This window comes from Zingiber officinale, chromosome 2B (assembly GCF_018446385.1).
Source record: "Zingiber officinale cultivar Zhangliang chromosome 2B, Zo_v1.1, whole genome shotgun sequence".
In the NCBI taxonomy this organism is placed as follows: Eukaryota; Viridiplantae; Streptophyta; class Magnoliopsida; order Zingiberales; family Zingiberaceae; genus Zingiber; species Zingiber officinale.
Genome location: NC_055989.1, coordinates 57,587,038 through 57,605,905, shown reverse-complemented (window position 1 = coordinate 57,605,905; position 18,868 = coordinate 57,587,038).

Genomic DNA, 18,868 nt, shown 5'->3' with positions numbered 1-18,868 from the left:
TCCAATTTTGATTGTAGTGTTGCGGTGAGTCATGGATATATTGATGCGGTAGTAACTGCTCATCCTCCTCAGAAGTGCACTTGGATTGAAAGTTTTGAGTTTAATGATCTCCTTAGTCATAGCTAGAAATACTAGAAACTAAATCATATATGTCTTAATGTACAGGTTGGAATAGATTTTGAAGTTCCATGGAAAAGGTGTAGCCTTTTGGATGAAGTGGCATAAAGTAGTTGGATGGGATGTGCTATCACAAACCTTGCAGATGTCATCAGTTGGTTTTGTGGAAGGGCTAGCATCTTTGTTGAAGAGGAGGCATATGGCAGTTTGGTGGGTTAGGCTACCACATACTCTGTAGATGTTCAACATTATTTCCTCATCATCTAAATTATAAGTTACATTGAAGTCTCTAGGTTGCCAAGAATACCGATCCCGGGAAAAAGAAAATTTCTGGTATCACCTGAAATAATAGCACTAAACTCACAAGACATAGGGAGTAGTCATAAAATATTACATGGATATAGGAGATATAAAATGATCAAGCCACCCAACTAATTTTTGTATTAATTAAAAAAATGCAAAATTAAAGACAATAAAGAAAATGCATAATGAAAAATAAGAAAAAAATTGCAAAAAAGAAAAAGAAAGAATGTCTAGAGTAATTTAAATACTGATCAACTAATGTTAATTAGAATAGTCCTCAGCAATAGTGTCAAAAACTTATTATGCTATAGCAAGTAAACGACTATGTTGTCAGCAATAAAAATATCAATCTCACATGGATTGTTGATTAAGCATTAGGTAACTTTGCACAGTGAATTATCTAGACAGTCTAAGGTTAGAAAAAGTCTTGAGAGCTAAGGTTGAGAAAGGGGGGGGGGGAGAGAGAGAGAGAGAGAGAGAGTTGAGAGAGCAAGAGAGAGAGAAGGAGAGTTGATCTTGAAATAGGATGAGACTAGGGAGATGGTTTCTAGGATTTTGGTTTCGTTATGATGTTGATTAATGTCCTTATGTATTATTCATCTCCTTACTTCCATACTTACACTCTTGTAGGGATTCTAATAAAGTTGTTAGTGCAATCCTACAATGGTGTCACCAAAGTGTTCTCCCCATTGATATTCAGTGCTAAGTCATTGGCTGTGTCTAACTGCTACATCAATTGACTGGTACATGGACCAGTCGACTGATGCCGAGATGAGTTGATATTGTGATCAACTCTCTCCTCTTATTTAAGGGGAGGTTTGGGGCATGAAGGAGATTACTCATGCTTATTGAATAACTCCTAAGTCTTTGCCCAAAGCTTCCAAATCTTCTCTTCCTCTCCAAACCTAAGTTTTATCTTGTAAAGAGGAAGAGACCATTGTGAGAGGTTTTCTCTACCAAGAAGGAGAATGTAAGGACCCACGAGCGAAATTAAGGAATTTATTTACAAAAATGTCTAAGGTCACACAAGCGATAATTAAAGGATTAATTTATAAAATATTCTACGAATTTTAGAAAATAATTTGGAATTTTAATTGAACTTATACTACATATTTCAAGGGGATAGAACTATTAAATTTGAGCGAAGCATATGATACTCAGTTAGGTTAGGAATTGATTAACATAATTAACTTAAAGTTAGGAATAATAAACCTAGGTATTTATATCTATACCTCTCGTCTGATTCCTCACTGTTTCCCCCGAAATCACCAATCTTGCAGAGGGCACCCAACTGGACATCGGAACCTTCAACAACCTCACCGTTGGTGTGAAAGCATTGGGCGAGGGATTCCGACGGAGGCACAAAGAAGACAAAAGGTAAGTACTTTTGGATCGAGATGCGCTAGAGGGGGGTGAATAGCGCTCGTAGCTTTCACTCGTTTCGGATTCATAAAATTATCGAGTTAAAGCAGCAAAAATGATAAACGAAATAAGCACACACAAAGGACACCAGGGGTTTACTTGGTTCGGAGCCTAGGTTGACTCCTACTCTAAGTCCTGTGATCGTTGATTGCTTTTCGTTGGGCAACAACTATAATATCGCAAAGTATACAATTGAATATTACAATGAGTGCAATAAAAGAAACTATACCGACAACGCAAAACTAGAAATCTGGAAGCTCCTGGTCGTCGGGGACTTGTCGTAGCTCAGCCAGATTATCTCGTTGGCAGTATGCAGCTCAAAGATGTCTTAGAAGGTTGCTCTTCTGCTGCTGCCTCAAGTCCGCCTTTTATTGGCTGTTGAGGGCTCCTCCAATGCCCCATGGAGGCGACTCAAACGTGAAATTTGATCCCAAGTTGACCGCTGCGATTAAGCGTTCGACGATGCCTCTTATCCGCCTGAGGGCGTTTCCAATGCCCCATGGAGGCACCTCCAAGAAGAAGTCCAAGGTGCCTTCACTGTCCTCTAAGGCGCCTCTAGGCTCACTTCACAGACAGCTCCAGCCTTGCACCCGAGGCACCTCCAAGCTCCATGGAGGCGCCTCGGACACTGTTTATCCGAGGCTTAGCTTGCTCCTTTTGTACCTGCAAGATACATTAGTCCCAAAATAACAACATACCCTGCAAGATAAAGTTAGAACAGATATAAACATGATAAATCAAGTGATTGACAGTCATCAAACTTCCGAGTCTGATTTCATATTTTCGACCGGAAAATCTAGGTTGACCTAACGCCTACTGTTCCTTCTGCGGGGAACGCGCCCTCACCTACTCTCCTCAGGAGAGATTACCTAATACCAGTCTATTCCTCCAGACCGACTAGACTTTCTGCCTAGGGTTATCACCCCCTAAGACCTAGGGTTACTGCCCCCTAGGGTTTTTCTCCACCTAGGGTTACCACCCCCTAGGACCTAAGGTTACCCCCCCCCCCCCCCTTTAGGATTTTCCTCCACCTAAGCTTACCACCCCCTAGGACCTAAGGTTGCCGCCCCTTAGGATTTTCCTCCACCAAGGGTTACCACCCCCTAGGACCTAGGGTTGTCACCCCCTAGGGTTTTCACCTTGCCTATCCGCAACTAGGACTTTTGCCTAAGAACACTTAGGACTTTCCTGCAATCTCCATTAGACATGTTAGATCACAAATAAGCTTAACTTTGACTCCTTTGCCATTATCAAAACTTGGGTTCGATCGTCGGATGCTTCCGGCACCAACAATCTCCCAGTTTTTTATTATGGCAATTGGAAATTCAAAGTTAAGTATAATATATGCATAAATGATCTTCAAAGTTTAAGTAAGAAACATAAGCAAGCATAAATAAATTTAAATGCAAGCATAACTTAAGCAAAAACATACTTAAACTTTTAACGATGTAAGGCTCCCCCTTAATAAGAGCTCTTTTAAATTTTGCTTTTAATTTTCCTACTCTCCCCTTTGCCATATATCAAAATAAATAAGGGAGTAAAAAGGAACAGTGATTAATGGCCTTATCTTATTTTTAACTTTTAGAAATGATAAAGGCTTTTAACACTTAGCTTTTAGGAGTTATTATTGTAAAACTTTTAGCTAAGTGAAATTTTAACTTTTTGAAATTAATTTTCTTGATTAAGTTTGAAAAAATGACTTTAGCTAATTAAAATTATTTTGATTTTAAAAAGTAACTCAGCTAAATTTGAAAAAATATTGAAAGGCTTAAAAAGCTAGGTAAGCTTGTAAAATGCTTAATTTGAAAAGTTAAATTTGAAAGGCTTTGTTAAAAAATATTTCGTTAAATTCTTAAAGCATTTTTAAAAGACATTTTCTTTATTTTGAAAAGCTTTTTGAACAATAATAAGTTAAAATGAAAAAGGCTTTTTTGAAAGATACTTAGCTTAATTTTAAAAGAATCTAAAAAAACACTTCGCTAAATTTAAGAAGCCTTTTTTAGAGATATCTAGCTAAGATTTAGGTTAATTTGAAAAAATATTTGGTAAAGTAATTTGAAAATCTAGATTTTGAAAAGACTTCGAAAAAGACTAAGTTTTAAAAAGCTTTTGAGAAAAAAAACTTGTAAAGTTGCAACTAAGGCCATTTTCATATAAGTTCAAGAAGTCAGAAAGTCCAAGCATGAGTAACTTACAAATATTAAAATTAATCACTTAATCCTCTTGATCGCATGTCTAACCATTTAGCTACTAGCTGATTACCTAGAGGGCAACCACTTTCACTTGGTTAGTCAAGTTAAGTCAATTGATCCAGTTAGATTTGACTAGGTCTGGATGACTTAACTTGATTGATGTAATGTTGGTTTTTAATGCCCATACTTACTGCGATGCACAGAATTAAGCATTCTGAAGTCTAGGTTGTACCCTATGCATCTCACGCCATTCTAAGTTACTTTCAAACACAAGCAAGTTAAGCTTAGGGTGTTTGTGAGATACTCTGGCTGAAACTAGAGGAACATGATTTCTAGGGTTAGTGCCTAGGCTAAGTCCAAATTTTGAAAGTCTAATAAAATTGGGATTTTGAAAACATTATTTTACCTAGAGTTTGAAAACCAATTTGAGATTAAAGAGGATCAAATAAATGTAGCCAAGTGTTTTTAATCTTTCAAAAATTGATAAATATTATTTACAAGGTTTCCAAATTTAACTAAGTGTTTTAACATTTTTTAAGTATTTTCAAAATTCAATTCTTCTTGCAAAAAGCTTTCTAAACTAAGTGTATTTAAAAATTTAGCTAAATATTTTTTGAGGGATAACTACCCCCTGATTGGTATCAATCCCAAGGGTCGAGAGAATAAATGTCAAGATGTGACAGTAGGGCATGTGAATCTCAAGGTACTTGACTAGACTGGATGCATGAACACTGTTATGGAACATATGTAATGCTATATCGATGTCTAAGCGCTGACATAATTCATACAGGAAAAAGGAATGTGAAGGTCGCATCTTCGAGACATCCCGAGATGTGATCGGCAAAGTACATGCTCTCACGACTCTGTACATAACATAGTCCTAAACCCTAAGGGAGAGTGACCTGAACTCAGTCAAGACCACTGGTCTCTCCTCCCCAAAGAAATATATATAGATGGTGTCTAATGTGATGTGGGAATAGGGGTCACCAAACGGCAACTCCCTAGCCAGGTAATACAAAAATGGACATGCAGATGATCTAAGCTCTAGACTAGTGCGAATCAAAGAAGGGGTAAACTGGATATCCTGTCCGCCAACTCTGGTGGAGTATGTTAGATCGTTAACCTTCTCAAGCTTGTTGAAGAACTGAGCACATAGGTCCTGATTTACTGCATGACTGTAATAAACCAGTTTACTAAGTTGATAGTGCTCTATCATCTGGACCGTTGGCTGACAAAACTGAGCAAAAAATGCCCTATTTAAGTACCTAGGTTTAATAGTGGTAAACTTATGTCTAGTGAACTCAATCCTATGTCGCTTTGAGGGGAACCTAGGATCGGTGGAAGGTATGCTTGCGGGAGCGGGATTAGTGTTTCGACATATCCTATTTTGATTCAAGCAATTCGTACAGCAAAGAAATGGACAAAAGTAAGATAAACTATCAATAGATAAGTTAGTATTATACCTAGGAGGCATCCTGAAGTTTAATGGAGGAAGAGGCAGAAAATCGGGGTAGAAGGCGCCTCGGATCGTTCGTTTTCGATGAGAAAGTCATCTGTTGTAAAATACCGAAAATAGGCGAATATTAATAAGGGAATTTTTCAGAATTTTTAGAAATTTTTAAGGAATTTTTTGGAGCTCGAATAAACGAGTTTACGGGGATAAAAACAGGGCATCGGGAAAGCCTGTTTAGGCTACCCCATTTTAACGAGGAAAAGTTTTCTTTTCCTTTTTATTTCTTTTTCTTCTTTTCTTTATTTTTTCCTCGCCGAAACTGTGCGCGTGCCGAGTCTCTTTCCCCTGCCGATTTCTCCTCCGATTTGCCCTAACCGACGGCGGTTTCTCCTCCCTCCCTCGCGTACAAGCCGTAGCCGAGTTCTCATTTCCTCTCCTTCTACCCAACGTCGACCAGCCTACCTTCTCCTCCACGAGCCCCCTTTTCTTCCTTCTCAGCCACTCGTCGAGTCCTCCCGATTCCGCGACCCCATGCCTCCTCTCGGCTGATCCACCTCCATCGGCCGCCAGGTTTGCCCCAGTGCTGCCGTCGACTCAGTCTAGCTCCGGTTCTCCTCCTCATTCCCGAGCCACACCAGGCGCTGCCATCACTTGAGACCGGACGGAGCAGTGCAAACCACTACTTCAATTGCCCTAGATTCGGTCAACGACGCCTCTGCCCTAGTACCGGTAGCCAACCTGTTCCTCTGCCCTAGTGTCGGCAAACAATGTTAGGTTTTTCGGGCCGCGAAAACCGCTTTTCGCGTCACGGAAACCCCGAATCACCCAAAGCCGTAGATCCGTGCAAGGAAAACCGAACGAAAATTACGAGTACGAGTTTTTAAAACTTTAGATCTACTCCTAGATCTATGAGTTAAGAAGTATACCTTGAAGCGTGCCCTTTCGAGTTCCCGCTCGTCTAAGGAATTTCCGGATCTCTAGACCGTCAAGCGTCGGTCCTCTAGAAGTATCCACACGGACACGTAGGTGGAGAAAACCTCACACAAAGGTGTGCTAGCACATTGGTAAGATTCAGCCAAGCAAGGAGGAGAGGGAGAGGGAGAGCTTGAGGAAGAAGAAAGGAGTAATAATCAGACTTGAATAAAATCAAATTTCATTCACCACTTTTGTGTGGCCGGCCACTCCATGGAGTGTAACTCCCATTCCACATTAATCACAATTAATGTGAAGCCATTAAGAGGTGTTTTGTAACTCCTATGATGTGGCACATCATGAAGATGTGGACCATTACCATTGGTCCACATCTTGCCACTTCACAATGATGTGGCAAATGAGTAACCTCCACTCATTTAATGTGGCTAACTCACATTAAATGCAATGGAGGCTTGTAACCTCCATGAGGTGGCAAAGCAAGATGATGTGGAGCAACACTATTGGTCCACATCTTGCTACCTCACTCATGATGTGGCAAAGAGTCAAGTCAAACTTGACTCTTCCTCTTCCTCTCTAGTCAAGTCAAACTTGACTCAATCTCTCTCATGGTTGATCTAATCTAACCATTTGATTCAAGCCAACTTAATATAATGAATCTAATTCATTAAATTAAATTGATCTAATGAGTCATAATCTAAATTAGACTCATTAAATACATGAATCAACTTGAGTCTAACTCAAGTAGCCCAATTTGGATTACTCTTAATCCAATTTGATTCATCAAATGAATCTAATCCTCTTGGTTCATCGTATGAACTAAATCTCCATCTAATTGTCCTTAGTGTGTGAACCTATAGGTTTTTGTAATGTTGGCAATGCCCTAAACCCATTTAGGAGCATAAGTAATGAGCGGTATCGAGCAACACATCATTACTACCCAAGTTACAAGAATGTTGAGATCCAACATCACCTTGTGACTACTAATTGTGACTCCTCACAATATGTGACATTTTCCTTCTATCGTAGACATCTAGATTGATCAATGTGAGGCATAGACCGTGTCATCCTCTAATCAATCTAAATCTTGAACTCCAAGTAGACTCACTCGATCAAATGAGCTCAACATCTAATGTTGACTCATTTGGGCTTGGCCATGCACTTAGTGGTCTCACTCTATCAAGAATACCGATGTCGCTCCCGTCATATGGGAGGGATAGATCCCATCTACATCACTCACATCCCTCTACATAATTCGTTATATACCCAGTAATCGCCTTTATAGTCCACCCAGTTACGGGTGACGTTTGACGAAACCTAAGTACATAACTCCTTATGTAGGGATCCATGGTGACTTCAGGTCTAAGGACTAATAGTCATACTAATAGTCACATGAGAAAGTATATGACACTTATATAACGATCCATGATACTTTCTCATGGCGGGTCATTCAGTATACATTCTCCAATGTATACCCATGTGTCAGCTTGATATCTCTATATCCATGACTTGTGAGATCAAGTCATCGAGCTGACCTACATGCTAGTCTTATTGCATTAGCATTGTCCCTGAATGTTAATACTCGACTAGGAATGATTTAGAGTAGTGTTCTCTATATCATCTCACTATCGATTCAACTAATCGATTGATATAGGTATGAACCTTCTACTCAAGAACGCTATTATACTTAGTTTATTTGGCACTAATACAAATAAGTATAATAACCAAACAAATGCCTTTATTAATATACAAGAATATGATACAATGAGCCCATACAATCATCAAATGATTGGCTCTAGGGCTCTAACTAACAATCTCCCACTAGCACTAGTGTCAATCAGTATAGGCTCTAAGGCCTAATGACCTAGTGTGACCATCATGCTTTCTTTGTGCCAAAGCCTTGGTCAAGGGATCTGCGATGTTAGCTTCTATAAATACTCTGCAAAACTTCACATCTCCTCTATCGATAATCTCTCGAATGAGATGAAAACGTTGTAGAACTGCTGTGAACTCTGCCAGCTCATAGCACTACCATTCAAGCAAAACACGAACCTCGACTGTGATCTTTAATCATCCTGATCGGTCTGGAAGCTGGCATCACTGTAACCCTTTACAGTTAGCTCATCATTGCCTCCATATATCAAGAAATATTCTTTAGTCCTTCATAAGTACTTAAGAATATTCTTGACCACTATCCAGTGACTTTCACCTAGATCTGACTGGTATCTGCTCGTCATGCTCAAAGCATACGAGACATCAGGTCGAGTACATAGCATGGCGTACATGATAGACCCTATGGCTGAGGCATAAGGGATCTGATCCATGCGGTCTCTCTCCTCTCTAGAAGAAGGACCTTGAGTCTTCGAAAGACTCACGCCATGTGACATAGGCAGAAATCCCTTCTTGGAGTTCTGCATGGCAAACCGAAGGAGTACCTTGTCATTATATGTACTCTGACTTAGGCCAAGCAATCTCTTAGATCTTTCTCTATAGATCTGTATTCCCAGAATACGAGATGCTTCACCTAAGTCCTTCATTGAGAAACAACTTCCTAGCCAAGTCTTCACAGACTGAAGCAAAGAGATGTTACCCCAATGAGTAGTATGTCATCCACATACAATATGAGGAAGATAACTGTGTTCCCAACTACCTTCTTGTAGACACAAGGATCATCTTCGTTCTTGATGAAACCAAACTGTTTGATTGCATCATCAAATCGAAGATTTCAGCTCTGAGAAGCTAGCTTATGCAGCTTGCATACTCTGCTAGTATGCTGTGGTGGATCTACAAAAAACAAGTTTCCTTTCAGAAACGCGGTTTTGACATCCACCTGCCATATCTCGGAATCTGGTCTCATCACAGCTTCCTGATAGGTGGTAGGCTCATCCTCTATGAGCACAATGTCATCATGGTCAGACAAGAGAAATGAATATCTCTCTGGCTGACGACGTACCCTATCAGATCTGCGAAGAGGTATGTCTACTTGAACTGGTTGTTGTTCCTCAACTCCTTGTGGAACAACATCATCCACAACACTTTGTGGTTCCAGTTCAACTCCCATCGAGGCTTCAGTGCTATCGTTCGCATCTTGAACTTCTTCAAGATCAAACGGGCTCCCACTAGTCTTTCTAGAAACAAAGTCCCTTTCTAGAAAGACCCCAGTCTTTGCCATAACTACCTTGTGCTGACTGGGAATGTAGAAGTAATATCCCTTAGTTTCCTTGGGATATCCAATGAAGTAGCACTTGTCGGATTTGTGTCCTAACTTGTCTGAGACGTGACGTTATACGTAAGCCTCACAACCCCAAATCCTCATAAAAGACACCTGGGCATGTCTCCCAGTCCATATCCTATATGGTGTCTTTATCACGGCCTTGGATGGAATTCGGTTGAGAATGAAAGCTGCTGTGTCTAGAGCATAGTCTCAAAAGTATGTCGGAAGATCTATGTGACTCATCATAGATCGTACCATATCTAATAAGGTACGATTCCTCCTTTCGGATACACCATTCCACTGTGGTGTTCCAGGAGTAGTGAGTTGGGATAGAATCCCACACTCAGCTAAATAGTCATGAAACTCATGGCTTAAGTATTCACCACCTCGATCTGATCGAAGTATTTTAATACTCTTGCCAAGCTGGTTCTGTTCTTCATTCTTGAATTCTTTGAACTTTTCAAAGGATTCGGACTTATGTGTCATCAAGTACACATAACCATATCTACTGAAGTCATCAGTAAATGTGATGAAGTACCTATAACCGCCTCTAGCAGTGACATTGAAAGGGCCACATACATCATTATGTATGAGTCCTAACAAATCAGTCGCTCTCTCGCTGTGCCCACTAAAGGGAGTCTTGGTCATCTTGCCTCGTAGGCATGACTCGCATATCTCATATGATTCAAAATCAAATGAGTCCAGCAAACCATCCTTATGGAGCTGGGATAAGCGCTTGTCATTTATATGACCTAAGCGACAGTGCCAGAGATAGGTGTGGTTCATATCATTCGATTTGAACCTCTTGGTACTAACGTTATAGATAGGGCTCTCTAGATCTAGAATATAGAGTCCGTTTATCAGAGGTGCACTACAATAGAACATATATTTTAAATAAACAGAACAACATTTGTCTTTTATTTAAAGAGTAACCTTTCTTGTCCAAACAAGAAACTGAAACTATGTTCTTAATAAGAGCAGGCACATAATAACAATCGTCTAAATCTAGTACAAGCCCAGAGGGCAGAGATAGATGGTAAGTTCCTACAGCAACAGCAGCAACCCGTGCTCCATTGCCTACTCGTAGGTCCACCTCACCCTTTGTCAATGCTCTGCTATTTCTCAGTGCCTGCACATCAGTACAAATGTGAGAAGCACATCCAGTATCTAATACCCATGATGTAGAAATAGATAGATTGACTTCTATAACATATATACCTGAAGTGGAAGTCTCACTTCGCTTCTTCTTAAGATCCTCCAAGTATACCTTGCAGTTCCTCTTCCAGTGCTCTCGCAGTGGAAGCAGGTGGCATCCTTGGCGACCCCTCCTTTAGGCTTCAGTGCCTTGCCTTTGCCCTTGGTTTGGGACTTTCCCTTACCTTTGGGCTTGCCCTTGCCCTTGTGCTTCTGGACCATCAGAATGGGCTTAACTTTCTTAAGGTTAATCTCAGCAGTTCGTAACATACTAAGTAGCTCGGGCAGTGGCTTGTCAATCTCGTTCATGTTATAGTTGAGAACGAATTGACTATAGCTATCTGACAAGGACTGCAAGATCAAGTCAGTGGCCAGCTCTTGGCCAAGTGGGAACCCCAGTCTTTGTAGGTTCTCTATGTACCCAATCATCTTGAGTACATAAGGACCTACAGGAGCCCCGTCTGACATCTTGCACTGAAACAGTGCCTTCGAGATCTCAAATCTCTCATGCCTCGCTTGTCCCTGATATAGTTGGAGAAGATGCTCAACCATATCGTAAGCGCCCATCAACTCATGTTGCTTCTGAAGCTCTGAGTTCATGGTCGCGAGCATTAGACAGGACACATCTAATGCGTCGTCTTGATGCTTCTTATAAGCATCTTTGTCGGCTCGCGGGGCATTGGCAGGAGGAGCCTCCGGAATGGGCTGCTCCAGAACCTACAGTTTATGTTCTTGGGTGAGAACTATTCTTAAGTTCCTGTACCAGTCCAGGAAATTCGCTCCGTTGAGCTTGTCCTTCTCAAGGACAGATCGCAGGGAGAAGGAATTCGTGTTCGACGTCATAGTTATCTACAATAGAAAAATTTGCAGAAATAAATATCATATTCTTTTAAAATCATTTAATTAGGCTTTTAATTAAATGATGCTCCCACTGAATTCTATAATTCTTGTGGGACAAGATCCACATCATACTAACCCTTGAGTTAGCTTTGGCTAATACGCCCAAGGCTTAGTATGATCGGTAGGTAACGATTACCAATTACATCTCTATGAAACTCTTGTTTATAGAATCAATATCCGCATTTATATTAAAACTCGAGTTAGCTTTGGCTAATATGCCCGAGAGTTAATATAGATGTGATTTTGACCTATCTTTTCCAACCGCTGGAATAATGCCTATAGTTGACTCGATCCAACCGAGTAACTAGGAATACTCAATCTAATTGAGTTTGTATTCACCCATGCGTTGATAGGCGGGACCAAAATTGTCCCTCCGTACCCTACCAAGATAATATGTATTGCTCTGCTTTGGCAGATTCAACAATACATGTGATCGAGGTAGTGATAGGTATCACGGCACGGTTAGGCATTTAGAGTTGGTTCAATTGAGATCTAATCTAATCGAAAAGGATGCATCTTGTGCATGACTTAGATCTAATCTAATCGCAAGGGTGGATCATGTGCACGACTTAGATCTAATCTAATCGTAAGGCACTAATTAATCAATTACTTATTAAACATGCATCATATACATAAGCAATTAACTAATTAATCTATTTGTGATTTAGTCATGGCCCTACTACGATCTTCTCAAGCCAATGAGAAGATCGAATGGTCAACCTAGGGTCAACAGCTTCTCCAAGCTCCTCCCTTTGACCATCTTGTGTTGCTCGTGCCCGCCTCGGAACTCCGTCTCGTGTGGACCCTCCACCGCTCCAATTTGTACATTACAATTTGAAACTCGAGTTACATTCGAGTCTAAATCTAATTTACAACCAGAATATATGAGAAAGGCACGACGCGCAGGTCGCGGAAAAATAAAAATATACAACACGCGCAAACACATAACGGCACGCATGCCGTATTATGAATTACAACACAATCCAATCATATTGGGTTTTTGGGCCATGACTATCACAAAATTAATATATAATTCAAAATTATATATTTTCATAATTTTCTATAATTTTAAAATTACTTTTTACAATTTTTATGAGTAAAATTTCCCAGCGGTCCCGTTTAGCGGTTTCGGGCGCAATTGCGGAACGGATCCCCTTGCGGGGCCAGGGGCAGCGCCCCTACCCGCGATTTAACCATCGCGAGGGTTCCTTTGCGATCCAACAGTGCCTAAACTCGCTGTCCCAAAACGATTTGGGTCGAGACATTGCCGTTTCGGAAAAAGAAAACTTCCCGGCAGGTTCGTTTTTAGCGATTTCGGGTGCAATCGCGGAGCAAATCCCCTTGCGGGGTTAGGGGCAGTACCCCTACCCACGATCTAACCATCGTGAGTTGCTCCATTGCGATCTAATGGAACCCAAGCCCGCTGTCTCAAACGGATTTGGGGCAAAACGAAGCCGTTTAAGGAAAAACTTCCCGGTAGCCGAAGCCTACAAGTGCCGAGATACTTGTGCTTCGCTTCTACGGAAAAATTACCCATAAAAACATAAAAACTAAATTTTTATAGAAAATCACAGAAGGTTTAGTTTTCATAAAACCAAAAATTAAACTCGTACAAGCCTTGCATGTGGCTCTGATACCACTGTTAGATTTTTCGGGCCGCGAAAACCGTTTTTCGCGTCGCGAAAACCCCGAATCACCCAAATCCGTAGATCCGTGCAAGGAAAACCGAACGAAAATTACGAGTACGAGTTTTTAAAACTTTAGATCTACTCCTAGATCTATGTGTTAAGAAGTATACCTTGAAGCGTGCCCTTTCGAGTTCCCGCTCGTCCAAGAAATTACCGGATCTCTAGACCGTCAAGCGTCAGTCCTCTAGAAGTATCCACACGGACACGTAGGTGGAAAAAACCTCACACAAAGGTGTGCTAGCACCTTGGTAAGATTCGGCCAAGCAAGGAGGAGAGGGAGAGGGAGAGCTTGAGGAAGAAGAAAGGAGTAATAATCACACTTGAATAAAATCAAATTTCATTCACCACTTTTGTGTGGCCGGCCACTCCATGGAGTGTAACTCCCATTTCACATTAATCACAATTAATGTGAAGCCATTAAGAGGTGTTTTGTAACTCCTATGATGTGGTCCACATCTTGTGTAACGACCCAAATTTCCCCATTTCGAGTTCCAAATGTCCCTAAAAATATTTGGAAATGCTTTTAAAATATTCTAGAGATTTTTAAAAATTTTTAGATTATTTTTACGTAATTTTTGGAGGTCGTTTGGTATGTTTACAAAAAGAAAGAAGTTTTGACAAAAAACCGTTGAAGGTGAGACTCGAACACACGACCTCGGGTCGGACCGACCCAACCGGACACGACCCAACCAGCTGAGCTACACGGGCTTTGTTAAATAAATATGGGGAGAAATAAATTTAAAGCATAGATAGTAATGAATAAAAACCCGAATTATAAGAGAAGGTTTAGGTTTTCTTTTCCCCAAAACCTAACTTCCCTCTCCTCTTCTCACGCGGCGGCTCCTCTCTCGGGCGAAAAGGGGCGACGGCGTTAGGTCTTTTCTTCGGCGTCGACGAAGGCTTCTTCCGGCCCGCCTTCACCCGTGCATGATCACCGCGACGAAGGGAACTCGGGAACACCAAGAAGCTGCCGAGATTGAAACTTCACCGAAACCCTAGACCTCCTCCATTGGTTGTAAGTCCAAGAAGGCATAGTAAGTACTACTCACCTGTGGTAGGAGTTGTTTCGGGTTTTCTGTTTTGATCTTTCCTTGCTTCCGAGGCCTAGCATGAACCCTAGACTTAGTATTTGGGTTTCACAGCAAGTTGCCCTTTCCTTTTCATGAGCATAGCATGTTAAGGTCAAGAAATTGTGTTCTTTGTTCATTTTGAATTCAAGGCACGTTGTAAAGATTTTTGGGTTCTTTAGTTTTCTGCCGTGAGTCTTATAGGAAGAAGATGAATGATTTAAGTTAAGCATGTAGAATTGTATGCTAGGGTTGTTGTGTTATGCATTCTATCCTTAATTGTTGCTAGGGATTTTGCCATGCACAGTTGAGTTTCCGGTTGGTTCTTTGCTGCCCTGTTTTGGATCATACCGTACATATTGCTATGGTTACCTCATGTTGCTGCCGTGAGTTCATCTAAGGATACATTCTTTTGGCTTGCTGTTGAATTCTTTGAGTTGTGTTTTATGCTTGAATCTCCTTGCTTTAAGATCATATTGTACAGAGTTAAGGTTGTTTAGGGATTAGTTTTGGACAGCATATTAAAGGAGCCTGAAGTTGTATTCTTTTGCTTTATTTATAGCATGTTTAGAAAGTTTGAAGTAGCATTCTGTTGCCTATTTTATAGCACGTTAAAGAAGCCTGAAGTTGTATTCTTTTGCTTTATTTATAGCATGTTTAGGAAGTTTAAAGTAGCATTCAGTTGCTTATTTTACAACATGTTTAGTAAGTCCAAGTTAGCTATCTTTAGCTCTATTTTACAGCATGTTTAGTAAGTCTAAGTTAGCTTTCTTTTGCTCTATTTTACAGCATGATTAGCAAGTTTGAATTAGCTTTCTTTTGCTCTATTCTATAGCATGATTAGTAAGTTCAGATGTGCTTTCTTTTCCTTTGTTTTACAGCATGTTTAGAAAGTTCAGATTTGCTCTTCTGTTACTTTGTTTTATAACATGCTTAGAGAGAGTTAGATTTGTTTCCCTTGTATTGTTTTTATATAGCATGCTTAGTTATTTGTAATCCTACACTTGTTAGGTATATCTAAAGGATTCCAATAAACTCTAATAAAGGATTATGAGAAAACTGAGTAAAAAGGAAAAGACCAAGGTCTAGTTAAAAAGAGATAACAAGTAAACTAAAGTAAGAGGCTAGTACCCGACTTCCGAGGTTGTCGTTAAACAAATCCAGGTGACCAATTCCGAGATCTTGGCCCTGGTAAGACCGAGGTCTTTATCCTCATAGGGCTGGAGGCTCGCTACCCCAGTCACTATTAGAGAGCGCGCAAAACAAAGATGGTACTAAGCCTAGGCCCAAAGAAGAAAAGAAGAACAAGAAGAAGAAAGTGAAAGAGAAATTAAAAGATTAATTTCTAGCATAAGAAAAGAAAAAGAAAAGAAGAAGAAAGTAAAAGAGAAATTAAAAGATTAATTTCTGGTATAAAGATATAAGAAAATGAAACAAGTTTTATGCTTAGAATCAATAAAAGTTTAGTTCTTTAATTCTAAGCTTACAGTAGTTGTTTCATTACTTTCCTGTTAGTCAGTGAGCATGTTTAGTATTCAGTTTTATTTCTGTATACCATGAGTACATGCAGCTTTACTTTTAGCATTTCAGTTTTAGTATTGTTGCATTCTTTTTATGCACTTCGATGTTTTTGTGAGATAGATTAGTACTTACTAAGCGTTTTCGCTTATAGATCTTTTGTTTTTTTCCTCCTACCGCAGATAAAGGAAAAGCTAAGATATGAAAGGAAGGCGACAGGATGGTGGTGGTGATGAAGGTGTGTGATGTCTGGACTGTGAAGAGATCCAGAAGTAGCTGGCAAAATTGTCTAGACTTTCTTTTAGTCCTCTGTTAACGTTGTATTATATTTGGGATTGTAGTTGAGTTTATTTCCGCATGTCTAGCTAGTCTCTTTTATTATTTGTGGAGTGCTGTAGTCATTGCTATTGCTAGAGTAGTTTCTTTGTTTTTATTGTGATTTTTATTACTGTGTGGTTGTGGAAAATATGTTCCAGCCGTCTGTGGCTGCCTATACTATATTTGTATTATAGATTTGGTCACCGGTACAGGGGAGACTCTGCCAAAATTTTTCGGTAGGGTTTCCATGTAATATTTAATCATACCGGTTAAGTAGAGTTAGTAGTTAAGTAACGGTCATCTTTAGAGAGTAGTAGTAGTAAGAAGAGTGGTCGTTACATCTTGCCACTTCACAATGATGTGGCAAATGAGTAACCTCCACTCATTTAATGTGGCTAACTCACATTAAATGCAATGGAGGCTTGTAACCTCCATGAGGTGGCAAAGCAAGATGATGTGGAGCAACACTATTGGCCCACATCTTGCCACCTCACTCATGATGTGGCAAAGAGTCAAGTCAAACTTGACTCTTCCTCTTCCTCTCTAGTCAAGTCAAACTTGACTCAATCTCTCTCATGGTTGATCTAATCTAACCATTTGATTCAAGCCAACTTAATATAATGAATCTAATTCATTAAATTAAATTGATCTAATGAGTCATAATCTAAATTAGACTCATTAAATACATGAATCAACTTGAGTCTAACTCAAGTAGCCCAATTTGGATTACTCTTAATCCAATTTGATTCATCAAATGAATCTAATCCTCTTGGTTCATCGTATGAACCAAATCTCCATCTAATTGTCCTTAGTGTGTGACCCTATAGGTTCTTGTAATGTTGGCAATGCCCTAAACCCATTTAGGAGCATAAGTAATGAGCGGTATCGAGCAACACATCATTACTACCCAAGTTACAAGAATGTTGAGATCCAACATCACCTTGTGACTACTAATTGTGACTCCTCAAAATATGTGACATTTTTCTTCTATCCTAGACATCTAGATTGATCAATGTGAGGCATAGACCGTGTCATCCTCTAATCAATCTAAATCTTGAACTCCAAGTAGACTCACTCGATCAAATGAGCTCAACATCTAATGTTGACTCATTTGGGCTTGGCCATGCACTTAGTGGTCTCACTCTATCAAGAATACCGATGTCGCTCCCGTCATATGGGAGGGATAGATCCCATCTACATCACTCACATCCCTCTACATAATTCGTTATATACCCAGTAATCGCCTTTATAGTCCACCCAGTTACGGGTGACGTTTGACGAAACCTAAGTACATAACTCCTTATGTAGGGATCCATGGTGACTTCAGGTCTAAGGACTAATAGTCATACTAATAGTCACATGAGAAAGTATATGACACTCATATAACGATCCATGATACTTTCTCATGGCGGGTCATTCAGTATACATTCTCCAATGTATACCCATGTGTCAGCTTGATATCTCTATATCCATGACTTGTGAGATCAAGTCATCGAGCTGACCTACATGCTAGTCTTATTGCATTAACATTGTCCCTGAATGTTAATACTAGACTAGGAATGATTTAGAGTAGTGTTCCCTATATCATCTCACTATCGATTCAACTAATCGATTGATATAGGTATGAACCTTCTACTCAAGGACGCTATTATACTTAGTTTATTTGGCACTAATACAAATAAGTATAATAACCAAACAAATGCCTTTATTAATATACAAGAATATGATACAATGAGTCCATACAATCATCAAATGATTGGCTCTAGTGCTCTAACTAATAAACAAGCCTTCTTCCCTCTGTATTGTCGTCGGCCACAGGATTTCGGGCATCAACAGAGTTTCTATAGCCTATTGATAGAGAGGAAGAAGATTTGGGTAAGGCAGGTAGGGTTTTGTTTTGCAAATTCTTGTGTTAGTGGGTTGATTGATCACATTGGTGTTTTATTGGTTTACAGCAGCAATATACCTTTGCTGGCAACAACAAACCGTGTGTGGATCAGCAATCAATGTTGTGGATTGAGGTAAGGGTTAGGGTTTTGATCTTCATTGTAGATGATTGCTAGTTGTGTTAGCAATAATTGTTAACTTAGGTTTAGAATTTATCTAATGGTGTAATTTTGGGATTAGTGAAACTAACCCTAGATGTTTGGTGGATTGGGAAGTTGTTTAGCTAATTGTTTAATTAACTTAGCTAAACTGTACGATTTACTACAGGATTTTGATGCGAGACGAGTATCTCGACTACTAGTTTGGACTTTTCGATTTGGAGGTGGGTACTTTGACTTTATGTCATTTGATATGCATAGTAATGTTTATAATACATGACAATGATTGTGTTTTGTTATTTGTTTCGGTTGATCACTACCTGACCTGTTATATGCTTGCTTGTTTATTTGTTTTGCACATCATGCTAGTGTTTACCTGATTATGCCTATTTATAGAGATAGTGACACAACCATGCTATTTATCATGTTCAGGACCTAGGGTTTTTGATACTTTATCTGGTCTGTGTACTTTGATTGATTCACTTTCCGATGGTACACATTTTACAT